This window comes from Crocodylus siamensis, chromosome 5 (genome assembly GCF_052110815.1).
Source record: "Crocodylus siamensis isolate JL-2025a chromosome 5, ASM5211081v1, whole genome shotgun sequence".
NCBI classification, from domain to species: Eukaryota; Metazoa; Chordata; order Crocodylia; family Crocodylidae; genus Crocodylus; species Crocodylus siamensis.
Genome location: NC_143399.1, coordinates 200,412,624 through 200,425,848, shown reverse-complemented (window position 1 = coordinate 200,425,848; position 13,225 = coordinate 200,412,624). Strand labels below are relative to the sequence as shown.

The 13,225-nt window shown below is 48.6% G+C and overlaps 1 protein-coding gene across 4 annotated transcripts in view; it reads right to left on the bottom strand.

The window, feature by feature from the left end:
• The window catches only part of ADCYAP1R1 (ADCYAP receptor type I), a 201,710-nt gene extending 194,024 nt beyond the window's left edge, over positions 1-7,686 (bottom strand). For all 4 annotated transcript variants that reach the window (XM_090047840.1, XM_090047841.1, XM_090047842.1 and 1 more), the window contains exon 1: positions 7,375-7,686. The gene's annotated coding sequence lies outside the window, so the exon portion shown is untranslated. The remainder of the gene's footprint in view (positions 1-7,374) is intronic.
• Positions 7,687-13,225: the final 5,539 nt, after the last annotated feature.

Here is a 13,225-nt window from a genome sequence, read left to right as displayed (position 1 = left end):
ACAGAGACTAGAAACCAAGATGTCCCACTCCCAGGGGAGTGATATTCTCCTTGGGCTACAAAGTCACACTTCTCGTTTTCTCTTCTAGCCCCATCCACTCTTGGCCACCCAGGGGGCCAGTTGCAGCAAAAGGGATGGACACAGTCTCTCGCCCAACCTAGTCCATAGCTCATAGTGAGAGAGGAAAAAAGTGGATTTGAATCTCCTAGAGCAAGCCCAGCCTAGAACCCGGCTTTCCCATTTAATGAAGTGTCCTTAACATTTAGGTTATTGGAAAAAGGCAGATTTCTTCCGCCCCGCATTTGAGAGTGAAGAAGAGGCACTGTGGTTTATGCTGAACTCCGTTAGACATTTTGGTTTCAGCGATCTGGATCTTGACACGATGGACTTCCTTCTCCTTCTGCCCTGAGCTAAACACCCAAGCGATAGAAGCTCATCCACACCTCCGTGCCTACCACCCCCATTGCCTAGCAATAAGTGCCTCTCTGGGGAGTGACCAGGTGATCCCAGTCACCACTGGGGGACACCTAGGTCTCCCATTTCACTGCATAGGACACGTGAGGGCCCAGGAATAAGTGCCTACATTTGAGGCATTGTGGTGCCTAAGTGGAGGCACTTGGGAGTTCAGTTAAGATCTGACCCTATGAGCTAAATCACTCGTGGCACTTGTGCTCCAACAGAAGATGGAGAAGAGATGTCTACAAAGGTCCTGGAAAGGCTCCAAGGGCCTTATCTGTGATACAGAGATGTTTCTCCTGTGCTCTAGACAGGAGAACAACACCAGGACAGCTGTAACCAAGCCCTCACATGGGTTTTGCAACAGAAGTTATAAATATTTAACGTTTGCTATCGTGCACTCTTAAATCTGCTTTAATACAGAGACTTGTATGTCTCCTTTTAAACCCCAAACTGGCATCAGGAAGTTAAGTGACAGCACCTGACCGGCAAATGCCCAACCATTCAAAGAAATGAAATCAGCAGCTAAGGGACACCATAAATCTTACAGCTGCCCTCAGAATAATCATATAGCCATATAAATTTACACAATATAAAGAATTGCCTTTGTTATCCCAGCACAAAAGCTTGGCTCTAACCTACAGATCACCCATATGGATATATTTATTATTTGGATTTCAGCAAATATTTCCTTTTAAGGGAGCCTGTGAATAGGATGTACCGTCAGCAAAACATACTAATTAGCTAACCAAGGTGTTTTTGTAGTGTAGGACTTGCAACAAAAGTCTTTTCATAGGAAACTGTATGGCTTGTCTCATGGTAAAGTGATTAATAATTTCTACGTGCTTATGTTGCAAGCTGGGCAAATATGTACATACATGTAAATGCATCAATTTTAAATATATGTACATTTGTAAATATTTTCATTTGAAAAAAATATGGCCATGGGTGTTTCTAGATAACGTTTCCAGATGCTCTTCTTTGAGCAAAGTCTTCACCCCACTGAAGTCAATGGAAATTTTATCATGGGCACCAACCAGGTCGAGATTGCAGCTCTGGAGCAAGGCACTCAGATGCTTCCTCTCACTCAGGTTTGGGCACAATGACACAGTCCTAGCCTAGATTAAGCACAGCCCAACTTGGCCTCCCAGCCTTACCCAGCCTATATAAAACCTGCCTCCTGAAGAACTCCAGCTGGAATCAATAGGACAGTTAGCAGACTTGCACGCTTCTGGGAAAAGCTGGATGGCAGAAGTGGGCCCTGTAGTAAAGACCTTTACAATCCATTGTATTTCATAACTGCCAGTCAGCAGGCACGTCTACACGAGCCGTGAAATGCACGGTTGACTAATTCTGCCGCGCGTTACATCACAGCAAAAGCGGCGCTAATGCGCTAATGCACAGTAGAATTAGTCTACTGTGCATTAGCGTCACTAAAAGACCGTGCACCAGCGCTGCTGCACAGTAGTGCCAGTTACTGTGCATTGAGTTAGTACCTGTTATTACAGGTACTAAACTTATTGTGCAGTAACAACGGTGCGTTAATGCATGTGTAGACACACTCACTGTATAATAACAAGAGGATTTGCTTGGTGTCCATCAGTTCCACTCACCAGGTACCAGGGTCTATGAACCATAGTAAACAAATTACTATTACCCATTCATTTACAGTAACTGAGCACCCTTCATCTCGAAATGGAATCCGAGTACTACAGCGACTGGCGCTTTCTAAAATGTCTCAACGCCAGAGCGCCAAATCTTAAAAGCTTACGTCAGAAGCAGGAGAATGGGAGCACTGGGAAACTACATCCTTAATATTTCCGGCATTTTACTAATTTAAATACATAAGTCAGAATCGGACCGTGGAATCTTTTGAGTCCTTCACATTTCTGTTCTAAATTAAACCAGTTAGCTAAATGAACCCAGCCTAGCTTTGTTGACTGCTTCAGGTTGCTTTTTACATCAACTATTATATCGTTTTTTGAAGCGGAGGTTTTCACACACTGTAAAACTACATCCTAGATGAAAATAAGGTCTGCCCCATTTCAGCTCGGATCCCCTCATATGTACCGTAAATAACAAAGGATTCAAATGGGGGGGAAAAAAATCACATCCATTTCCACAGGGGTGTAAAAGGTGCCCTTGGAAAGAAATGGTAATACAGCTGTTACACTGATTGACCAAAGCTCTGATCTGGCTCCTACACAGATAAACTTGGATGCTAGGGTGACTAGTTCACCCTGATAAGGTGACAGTATTAAGCTACCTCCAGTAGGTAGGGCACTAGTAGAAGCAGCGCAGATAAGAATGGAAGAGTTATTTAACTGCGTCTCTTCATGGATGCAGGCTCATTTCCAACATTTAATTAGGGGAAATGCCCTTTTGTCTTAAATGTTGGGATTTTTTCCTCTTCCTTGGGGAGATGGGATGATCCAACCCCCAATCGTGAAATGCAGCCTGGAAGTATTACCCATGGACACAGGCCAATTCTGATGGTCTTCTTCCACAAGTAATTCCATCAACTTATATGGGGCTAGGCACTGTTTAAAGTATTATATTGTATGTGTAATGGGTTGAGAATCTGGCCCGCACTGAAAGGTTTCATGATTTCCATTTTTTCCTTTGGTGGCAAAATGTTCAGGCAGGAGCACTGGAAATGCCCTAAAGCAACAAACTGCAGTTACTGCATCGGCTCAGATAAGGACCAAGCAAAGAAAAAGCAATCTGCCAAAACGCATGCATTTTTCTCCTATTTTTTTGCATCAACTTTGGCTGTCAGCAACTGAATGGCGTCTCAGTTTTCCAGCCAGCCTTCACAGGATAGTGAATGCTGGCATCTATTAAGGAGTGTGTGCGGCTAATACCACCTGTTCCCCAGATTCAAAGGATGTATTTCACAGGCTGCATGTTAAATAGGAAGGGGACTGAAAGATGGGATGCTAGGCTTCATTAAATAATCAAGCAACAGTGTGGTATATAAAAATGCAGAGTATTAGGCTTACTCAGTAATGTTATGGTGCTCATCTATAAGCTGACGCAAAGGACGATTATAGAAATGGGCTATGGAAAAGGAGAAACAGTCCCACACTGCTGTGACTTCACTGCCTTTAGTGGAGTTAGTCCTGATTTACACCCGTAGGAAGGCTTATTCTAGTATCCCGGGGGGGTGGGGGGCAACAGGCACTGAATCAGCCTTAACGGCGAGGACAACTGTGTCTAAAATGGTAATATGGTATTAGCTTGCAAACATTAAAGGTGGGGGGTGTAAAAACAAGGAAGCATAAGCCACCGAGTGCTCTTCACTGTCAGGAAGGGCAGAGAGATACACTTACAGCAATGATCACTAGGGGCTACATATTCGGGTGGTATAAATCCAAGGGACTGCACTGACTTCAACAGAGCTATGCTGGTTTACAGCTGCTTAGGATCTAGGCAACTGAACGTACTTCTGATTAGAAGCTGTAGCAACGATAAGATCTCTTATTCTAGCAAGACTTTCAGATCTCAGCAAAGATTTACATTGTGGTATATCAATCAAACTTGGATTTTCTTGGCCCTGGTTTGTTTGTGCACATGTTTTTTCCTCTCGCTGTATTTCTTAACTTAGATCGTTCTGGTTTTAGGATGAGTTTGTGCCAATTTAGCAATTAGCATTTTTGCTCTAAGCACCCAAACGGAAGTTTATTGCTCCAAACCTTTGTATTCAAAGGAATTAGCTTTTGGACAAGGGTCCAAGCTGAAGGAGGGGGGTGGGGGGAAAAGAGGGACAGAGGGGGAGAAAGAGAGAAGAGAGAAGAAAAGAAACAAAATGAAATGAAAGGAAATGAAAAGAAACGAAAAAAGAAAAGGCAGGATAGATTTGCATTTATGGACTGTGCTGTGAAAGGCTTTTCATAATATCTGCTGAAGTGCACTTCAGCTCACAAAAGCTTGTGCTACATACACCTATCTACTTTGGTTGGTCTCTAAGGTGCATAGCTACCCTGTCTTCTACTTGACTTCAGACTAAAATGACTAATAACAGTTGTCTGCTCATTAAAAAAAAAAATTAATAAAGGCAAAGACATAGGCATCGGAAAATGAACCCCAAAAGAGTGCCTCCAGGATGCTGCACCTCTAAACCAAGAGAGTGCAGAGGAATGATGGTTTGAAGGTGACCAGTAGACTACTCCATAATCAACAGGCTCTCATCATTTAAAGGCTGTCTTCCAATTCTCCATGCATTTTCCCCCTAGTTTAATTTCATTCTACCCAATAATTCCTCCCAGTGGCACCATCAACACCACATCTCCTTTCTTGATGTTTGCACTCTTCAGTATATGCATCTAAACTATACCAGGGGAAGGTAGGCTTTCAAGTGTTGCACTGACACCCATTACCGGCTCTATATTATTTTGTATCTCACAGCTAGCGAGTTGGAAGAAAAATTATCTGGACTAGCTGGTTCTCCTTCTGCTCCGTCAAGAGAAGCCCCTGTTGATCTAGCAATTTCATCTCTTCAAGTAGCCATCTCTCTGATGACTGCACACATGTATGAAACATTTCTTCTAATTAACAGACAACCCCCAAAGGAACCTCCACACTGTACTAAAGTTGCAAGTGATGGTCAATGCAATAGCAGACTGTATTTGAACTTATAGGGTCACTACAGCAATGAGCAATATTAAATGTTATAAAAAAAAAAAACCCAAACCCTAAGCCAGTGATTCTCAACTGGGGCCCCACACCTTGAGATCCTTTAAGGGTGCTACACAAAGTTAGGCATGCAAACCGGTTTCACAATATAAACCCATGGATTTCAAACAGGAATTCATAGCATTAAAAATATTCTGACTTGCTGTGATCTTTCTGAGTTCTTGGTACCGGACGAAGAATCGCTCTATTATTTTTCTGCCGTCAAAATGCAAGCAGAAAATTGAGCTAAAGGGTGCCTTGAGCCTAGCAAGAGGTGCCTTGACTCTAAAAAGGTTGAGAACCACTGTGCTAAGCCATGCCTAAGACACAAACGCTTCAAATCCACGTGCTGTCATCACACGTTTTCTGTTCCTTGTCATAATGGAACGGTGTCATTTATTGCCACCCCCTGGATAATTTCTGGGAGACAGAGCTTCCAGCCATGGGTTTTTGCATCATTGGAATCAGAAATCCTATAAAACCTGCTTTCTCTGTATCTATGCCTCAATCGGGTTAAGGAACTGACCTTCCCGCTCTGGTTGACAGTGATACAGAGTGAAGACTGATTCACATTCATTTGATAAATCGGCTCCATCGACTGTTCCCTGCTCTGTCCAACCTATGCTGTATAAAAGCAATGCAGGAGGGAGACAGTGTTGTACCCAAACAGCATGCTCATTTGCATGTACGTTAACTCTGCTTCAATCACTTTGCAGATGGCTGTAAGGGGACGACACATGCATTGTAATCAACCCGTACACAAGGAAATGAGGGGTCTTCAAATGTTGTCTGGGCACCCACAATCCCTCTTTGGAATCGCTTCCCCCTGATTTTATCATCTGCAATAACATCCCACCCCAAAGCCAAAGGTCAGATCATAAAATCACAGAAAATGAGGGCTGGAAGGGACCTGAGGAGGTCACAAGTAGTCCAATCCCCCGCTCAAAGCATCCCCAGCTAGATCACCCCAGCCAAGGCTTTGTCTAGCCGGGCCTTTAAAATCTCCACGGATGGAGAGTCCACCACCTCTCTGGGTACCCTGCTCCACTGTTTTACCACCCTCCTACTGAGAAAGTTTTTCCTAATATCCAACCTCAACTTCCCTTGCTGCAGCTTGAGCCCATTGCTCCTTGCCCTGTCACCTGCCCCCACTGAGACCAGCCCAGCTGCATCCTTTCAAACCCCACTTCAGGTAGTTGAAGGCTGCTGTTAAATCCCGCCTTCAGCCTTCTGTCCTCCGGGCTAAATAAGCCCAGTGCCCTCAGTCTCCCCTCACCAGTCCTGTCCCCCAGCCCCTGAACCGGTTTTGTTGCCCTCCACTGGACTTTCTCCAATTTGTCCACATCCTTCTTGTAGTCGGGGGGGACCCAAAAACTGGACGCAGGCCTCCAGATCATTCCAGCCTCCCCCAACTACAGCGCTCCTCTCACCAGTGGAAATCCACCCGGCTGGAGTGGAGTTCGTCCAGAGATACAAAATGAGGGACGGTCCGTACACAGCAAATAAATCCACACACCTTCCTAACATGCCGCTCCCTGGAAGTCACCAGAGCTGAAGAAGCTTTTGCTGCTGCTGCTGCTGCTGCTGCCGCCGCTGCCGCTGCCGCCAGGAAACTACAAGATTCCTGTACACACAGACCAAAACCACTGCACATGGGAGGCTGGCATCACAGCATCTCCCACTTCAATGCAGCTTGCAGAGAGGCTAATATTGGCACCAGCTGTGCAAGGGCTGATGAGGGGAGAAGCACCCCGGCTGCTCGACATGGGCAGCAATGGGGACGACTTCCCCCCCCTGCAAAAAAAAATAAAAAAAAAATGGGGGGGGCAAGTGGCGCTGCCTGCCTTGGTGCATTGGCAGGAGGGTGAATCCGAGTTTCTGCGGCAGGTGAAGGGAGAGGCAGGACTGGGGAGGAAGTATGAAGCGAGGCTCCGGCAATCGCAGCCCCGGATCTCTTAGCAATCAGGGTTTTTATTTACCAGCCATATTGCATTAAGAAACAGGCGTCGGATCCCCTTCCCCAGCCCGCTAACCTGTCTCCCAATTGCAAAAGAGAGCCGGGGAGTATCGGGTTGGGTTTTGCGGGGGGTTGGTTTTTAAAGGGGAGAAACAAACCCTGCCGTAGCTCGCGGGCGATCTCCCTCCCGCCCGTAGTCTTCAGCGGCGGGAAAGCAAAAGCTGGTGGACCAATGTCACTCCAGCCAGGCAAGGTAGCCCGCGTCACCGCACCCCTGCCCCCTTTACCTGCAGCGGCAGCGGCCCCAGAAGAGCCACTCGGAGAAGTCCGGGGCCGGCTCCCCGCTGCCCCTCCGCCTCGAGCCCGCCGGGCAGAGGCGCCCGCGCTGCGGCCCCGGCCCGCGCTGCCCCCGCGCCGGCGGCTCGCCGGGAGGGGTGCCGGCGCTGGAGGGGAGGGGGGGGTTGCAAACTTTTTTGTTGCTGTTTCCCCCGGGGGCGGGGGCGGGGGCGGGGGGCTCGTTCCGGCTGGGGGAGATGCTCAGGGGAGCCGGGGGGGCAGACACCGAGCTGCAAAGCGAGCCGGTCCTAAGGAGAAAAGCAAACACCTCCCCTCCTCACCCCCCCGCCCCGAGCCGAGTCTCTGAGAAAGGGGGACCCCGGAGCCAATAGCCTCCCCCTGGCTACCTCGTGCATATGCAATCGTGAAGGGAGGAACCAATGAGGAAGAGGGGTGGGAGGGGTTTATTCAAATCAAGGTCCTTAAATCAAACCTATGTGCAGCCCCCACCCCGTTGCTCTAGGAGTGCTGGTGCCCCTGGGCTGGGGAGTCCCCGCTGCAAGGCGGGGGGGGGGGGGTAGGGAAGGGGGTCAGGGCGGTTCTCAGTGACTTAGGACCTAGCAGCAAGGAGAGAGAGCATGTGGTTCCCTGCTGTCATCCGGAAGCAGCAATTCCCAGAGGGACTGCCAGGAAGGGTGTCCTGTGTCTGGTGGTGGAGGCAGGTCCTTGGATGCTTGGAGAGAAGCCCCCCCCCCCCCCGACAGGAGACCAGGCTGGGGGTGAGCACGGCTCCTTCAGTGCTGAGGACCGCGGCAGCCGCAAGCGCCTCTGGTCACCGAGCTGCACTTATTTCATAACAGAGCAAGGAATCAGGCTGTGTTCACAAGCCTCAGGATGCCCGGCATCTCCCCCCCATCCCTCAGTACGCTGTCACCAGGGAAAGAGATGGGGCAAACTGCTTGTCCTTCGGGACGTAATAAAAGTACGAGCTGAGATTTGGTTTCCGCTGGGTCGCCAGAGAAGGAAATTTCAGGGAAAACACACCCATCATCCAGCTTCCCGTGCTTCAAGTTTCAGCAGTGTCATCTCCAGCTTCCTAAAAGATTTCAGCTGAGATCGACGCCGGGGCTTTCTTAACATGACAGGCGGCAGGTCAGTCTCCTCACCTGAAGGCCCTGGATTCAGCCCCGGAGGAGACGCTTGGAAAGAGAACGATTAAGCTCAGATCACCAAACCTCTTACAGTTTATGCATTTGAGTAGTCCCGTAAAAACAGCACTACCGCGTACAATGAAAAAGCTTGTTCAGGAGCAGCAGTCATCTTGGCTGACGCTGGGCACGTCTACATGAGCCGCGCAATGCGCAGTACGCTAATTCTACCGTGCGTTCACGTGTCACGGCAAAACCCGTGCTACGGTGCTAATGAACAGCAGAATTAGTCTACGGCACTTAAAAGGCATGTGCCAACACTACTGAGCAGTAGCACTGGTTCATGCTCATTTACTTAGTACCTGTTACTACTTATTATGCAGTAACCACAGCGTATTAATGCATGTGCAGACATGCCCCCTGTGGCCTGAAAAGAGGCAGTGAGAGGAAGCTAAAAAGCTTCCAGAAGTCAAACATTGATCTAAATCTTGATTTAAATTGCAAGCTCTTTCGGGGTGGCCCTTGCCACCTTTTCTCCTGCACAGAGCCCAGACAAAGTAGCTGATTCAGGTTTGGATAAAGGTCACTGGTGTTTGGGTGCGTTAGGATTTTGCTCTCCTAAGCCCTTATTCCCCACTTAGTGCTACACAAACCACCAAAATCCATACTCATTATCACAGCGGCTCGAAAATTCTCAAAATGAAGGCTTTTACACATGATGTTTGGCAAAAATGTTTATTGCTTTTAAACAGCTCTAATGAGGGTGCTGGTACAACCAGGATCAGAAAAGGGGTGCTAATATACAATTCCCTCAAAAAGGGATGCCAGGAGGGGGCAGCTTCCGTGCAGTGCTGTAGCTTTTAGCACGGGACTGGGAAAGGAAAGGTGGGGGAGAAGGGGGTAAAGCTCTCTGATTTCTTTATAACAGGGAGCTCTGTGGATTAGAATAAAATGCTACTGGAAAGCCAGGCTGAGAACCCCTTTCCTTCTTGTGCCCATGTGCAGTTAGGCTGAGAAGTACACAGCGCAGCAGGGGAAGCGATTCAGACAGGGCACCCAGCAGACTGGGTAAGGGAAAGGGATCAGGTAAGAGGAAGGGAGTGGCACTGGGGGCTGAGGGGGGGTGGGGATGAGGGGAGTGCATGGCTAATTTGTGGCATGCCTGCTAAAAAAGTTGGCCTCCACTGACGTAGATCGCAAGTTCCTTAAAGCATACGTGGTCTTTTATTCAGTTTCTAGTCACCCCCTTTCCATGGGATACGCTTAGCACTGCCATATTACAGATAATACGATAGATACGATGGAGGTCAAGATGAGCACGGTCCCTAGATGGTCTCTCCAACACTCTCCAAAAACTTGCTAGATTGCCTGTATACCGCTGTATTGCCCTCCCAGAAGATGTCAGGGTGACTGAAATCCCCCATGAGAACCAGGGTCTGTGATCTGGAAACTTCCTCTAGTTGTCTGAAAAAAGCCTCATCTACCTCATCCTCCTGGTCTGGTGGTCTATAGCAGACCCCCACCCTGATATCACCCTTTTTGCTCTCGCCTCCAACCTTAACCCAGAGGCTTTTGACAGGCTTATCTCCAGCTTCATATTGGAGCTCTGAGCAATATGGCTCTCCTACATAAAACGCAACTCCTGCTCCTCTTCTCCCCTGCCTGGCCTTCCTGAACAGTTTGTCCCCACCCATGATTGCTCGAGTCCTGCGAGCTCCCACCAGGTCTTTGTTATTCCAGTCACATCATAGCTCCATGACTGCGCAAGGACTTCCAATTCTTCCTGCTTGTTTCCCTGACTCCGTGCATTTGTGTACAGATACCTGAGGTGACCAGCCGATTGCCCTACTTTCCTAAGATGAATGAGAGCATCTTCCCTATTGCCCCCTCCTCCTTGTGGTTCCTCCAGGTCTCCTGCCTCCCCACTTACTTCAGGGCTTTGGTCTCCATCCCCTGGGAAACCTAGTTCAAAGCCCTCCTCACTAGGTTAGTGAGCCTTTCTGTAAAGACACTCTTCCCTCTCATTGTCAGGTGGATCCCATCTCTTCCCAGCCATCCTTCTTCTTGGAACAACATGCCATGGTTGAAGAAGACAAATCCCTGCTGGCAAGACCACCTGATAGCAGCATTTGATAGCAGCCTTTAACTACCACAAGAAGATGGAGCTGGACTGTTCTCAGCGGTGACAGGTGACAGTACAAGGAGCAATGTGGCAAGGAAAGTTTAGGTTAGGTATTAGGAAAACATTATTACTAGGAGGGTGGTGAAGCACTGGAACAGGTTACCTAGAGGGGCGGTAAATTCTCCATCCTTGGAGGTTGAAGGCCAGGCCCTGTCTCCATCACATCATATAACAAGTGGACCTTCCCAGGGCCAGTCAGACATTGACCTGCCCACCTGTTGCTGAGCTAACCTCCCGCCTCTCGCCTGCCACGCCTTCTTGGAAAATGATTAAGTTATTACACCAGTGGGAGGCTGCCCATTTTTCCCGCCCTGATGCCAGGGGGTGCTATCTGTGTCTCCGTTCCTCCCCTACACCGCAGCCCAAGCCTCGCAGGTGTTTCCTCCAGCTAGCTAGCACTGGCACCCGAGCTCCAGAGTCTCGCTGGGACGCTCACTCCCCACCAGAGCTCATCCGGAGAGTATATAGGCTCTCCGCTCTTCAATGCAAATGTGATAGGTGGGCGGGGTCGGAAGCCCCGCCCCCTTGGCCCTTCCCCTTCCCCCATGTATGGTGTGTGACGTCACCAGCCCTGCTCCCTGACCCCAGTCACGTGATGCATGACATCACTGACCCCGCCCCCTGACCCCAGTCACGTGGTATGTAACATCAGCTACTCCGCCCCCGGCCCCAGTCATGTGATGTGTGACATCACCAACCCTGCTCACTGACTCCAGTCACATGGTGTGTGACATCAGCAACTCTACCCCCACCACCAGTCACATGGTGCGTGACATCACCAACCCCACCCCATGCCCCCCTATCACATGGTGTGTGACATCAGCAACACTGTCCCCACCTCCAGTCATGCGGTGTGTGGCCTCAACAACCCTGCCCCAACCCCCAGTCACCTAGTGTGTGACACCAGCACCACATGGTCCATGACATCAGAAGGACAGCCCATGCAGACCCCCAAGCCCTCAGGCTGCAAGAACCACCCTAGATCATGTGATGTAGTTATGGCCCATCAGGGCCCAGACTGATCCAGCCCCCCCCACCACCAGAGCACAGGCCTGGTCTATGGGGTGGCAGGGTGGAGGTGTGACCCCTCTAACAACCTGCCCCACCACCCCACAACCAATTGGCAGAGGTTTCAGAGGCCTCAGACCTCCCAAGAATGATGCTGAACCAATAGGAATAAGTAGAGGGGGGTGGGATTTGGGCAGCAACCCCACCAGGTCTATTTGCTTTCCCAAACGACCACTCTGTTTATCTGAGACCGTGCTAAGGCAAGCAGGGGCGGATATGGATTCTTTCACAACTCCTGTAGGCCCGCTCACTACAACCCCAAGACGGCTTTATAGAAAGCGTTACCGTAGAAATAGTTTTGAGGAGGAGACACGCCATGGTTTAAATTTGTCCTCAAGTGTTTGAATGCAACACAAGGGTGTTAGCGTGGGGGTTGGGTGCTGGGGGAAGTGGTTACCAGATATGTCTACACTGGAGGCTATATTAAAGGAAGTTTATTACTCTCCTGGTGAAGCTGGCAGTTTTGGCGGGGTGAACACACTTTTTGAAGCCACCCAAAGACATAATAAGGTTCTGAACAGAAGTGGGGTGGCCGCTTGGCTTTCAGATCAGGATTCTTACACCCTACACAAACCGGCAAGAAGTCGCTTTAAAAGAAACAAGACAGTTGTTTCAGATATTGATGCGCAATGGCAGGCAGATTTGGTGGCTATGCAGCAGTTTTCCAAACACAACGGTGGGGTTAAGTTCATCTTAACAGTGATAGACATATTATCAAAGTATGCCTGGGCCTTGGGTGTAAAAGACAAGTCAGGTGGTGAAATAGCCCGGGGTTTTAAAACCATTTTTTCCGGGGGCCATATACCTCAAAAATTACAGACTGATCGGGGAAAAGAATTTTTAAACAGGTCTTTAAGCAAGCTGTTAAAGCAGTATAATATTCACCATTTCGTAACAAATAGTGAAGTGAAAGCGGTGGTGGTAGAGAGGTTTAACAGAACATTAAAATCAAAATGTGGAAGTATTTTACAGCCCGCAACACCTTTCGCTACATTGATGTGTTACCAGAGTTTATAAAGAGCTACAACCACAGTTTTCACAGAACTATCCGCACCAGACCTGTTGACGTGAACTTCTCAAACTCTCAAAGGGTGTGGAAAACCGTGTACGGGGACTACTTCAAAATAAAACCAGCAGCCCCCGTGTTTAGAAAAGGAGACCACGTGAGAGTGTCTAGGACCAAAGGGAGGTTTGAAAAAGGTTATGAACAAACATTCACTGATGAGATTTTCATAGTGGATCAAGTCCTTAGACGTGTGCAGACGCCTGTATACCACCGAAAAGATTATGAAGACGAACCTATCGAGGGTTTTTTCTACCCTGAAGAACTACAAAAAGTGAACCCCAAACAGGACAGAGTTTACAGGGTTGAAAAAGTTCTAGCAACGAAAGGAAAGGGAAGAAAGAAGTGGTTGTTGGTGAAATGGTTGGGGTGGCCGTCTAAATTTAACAGCTGGGTGGAAG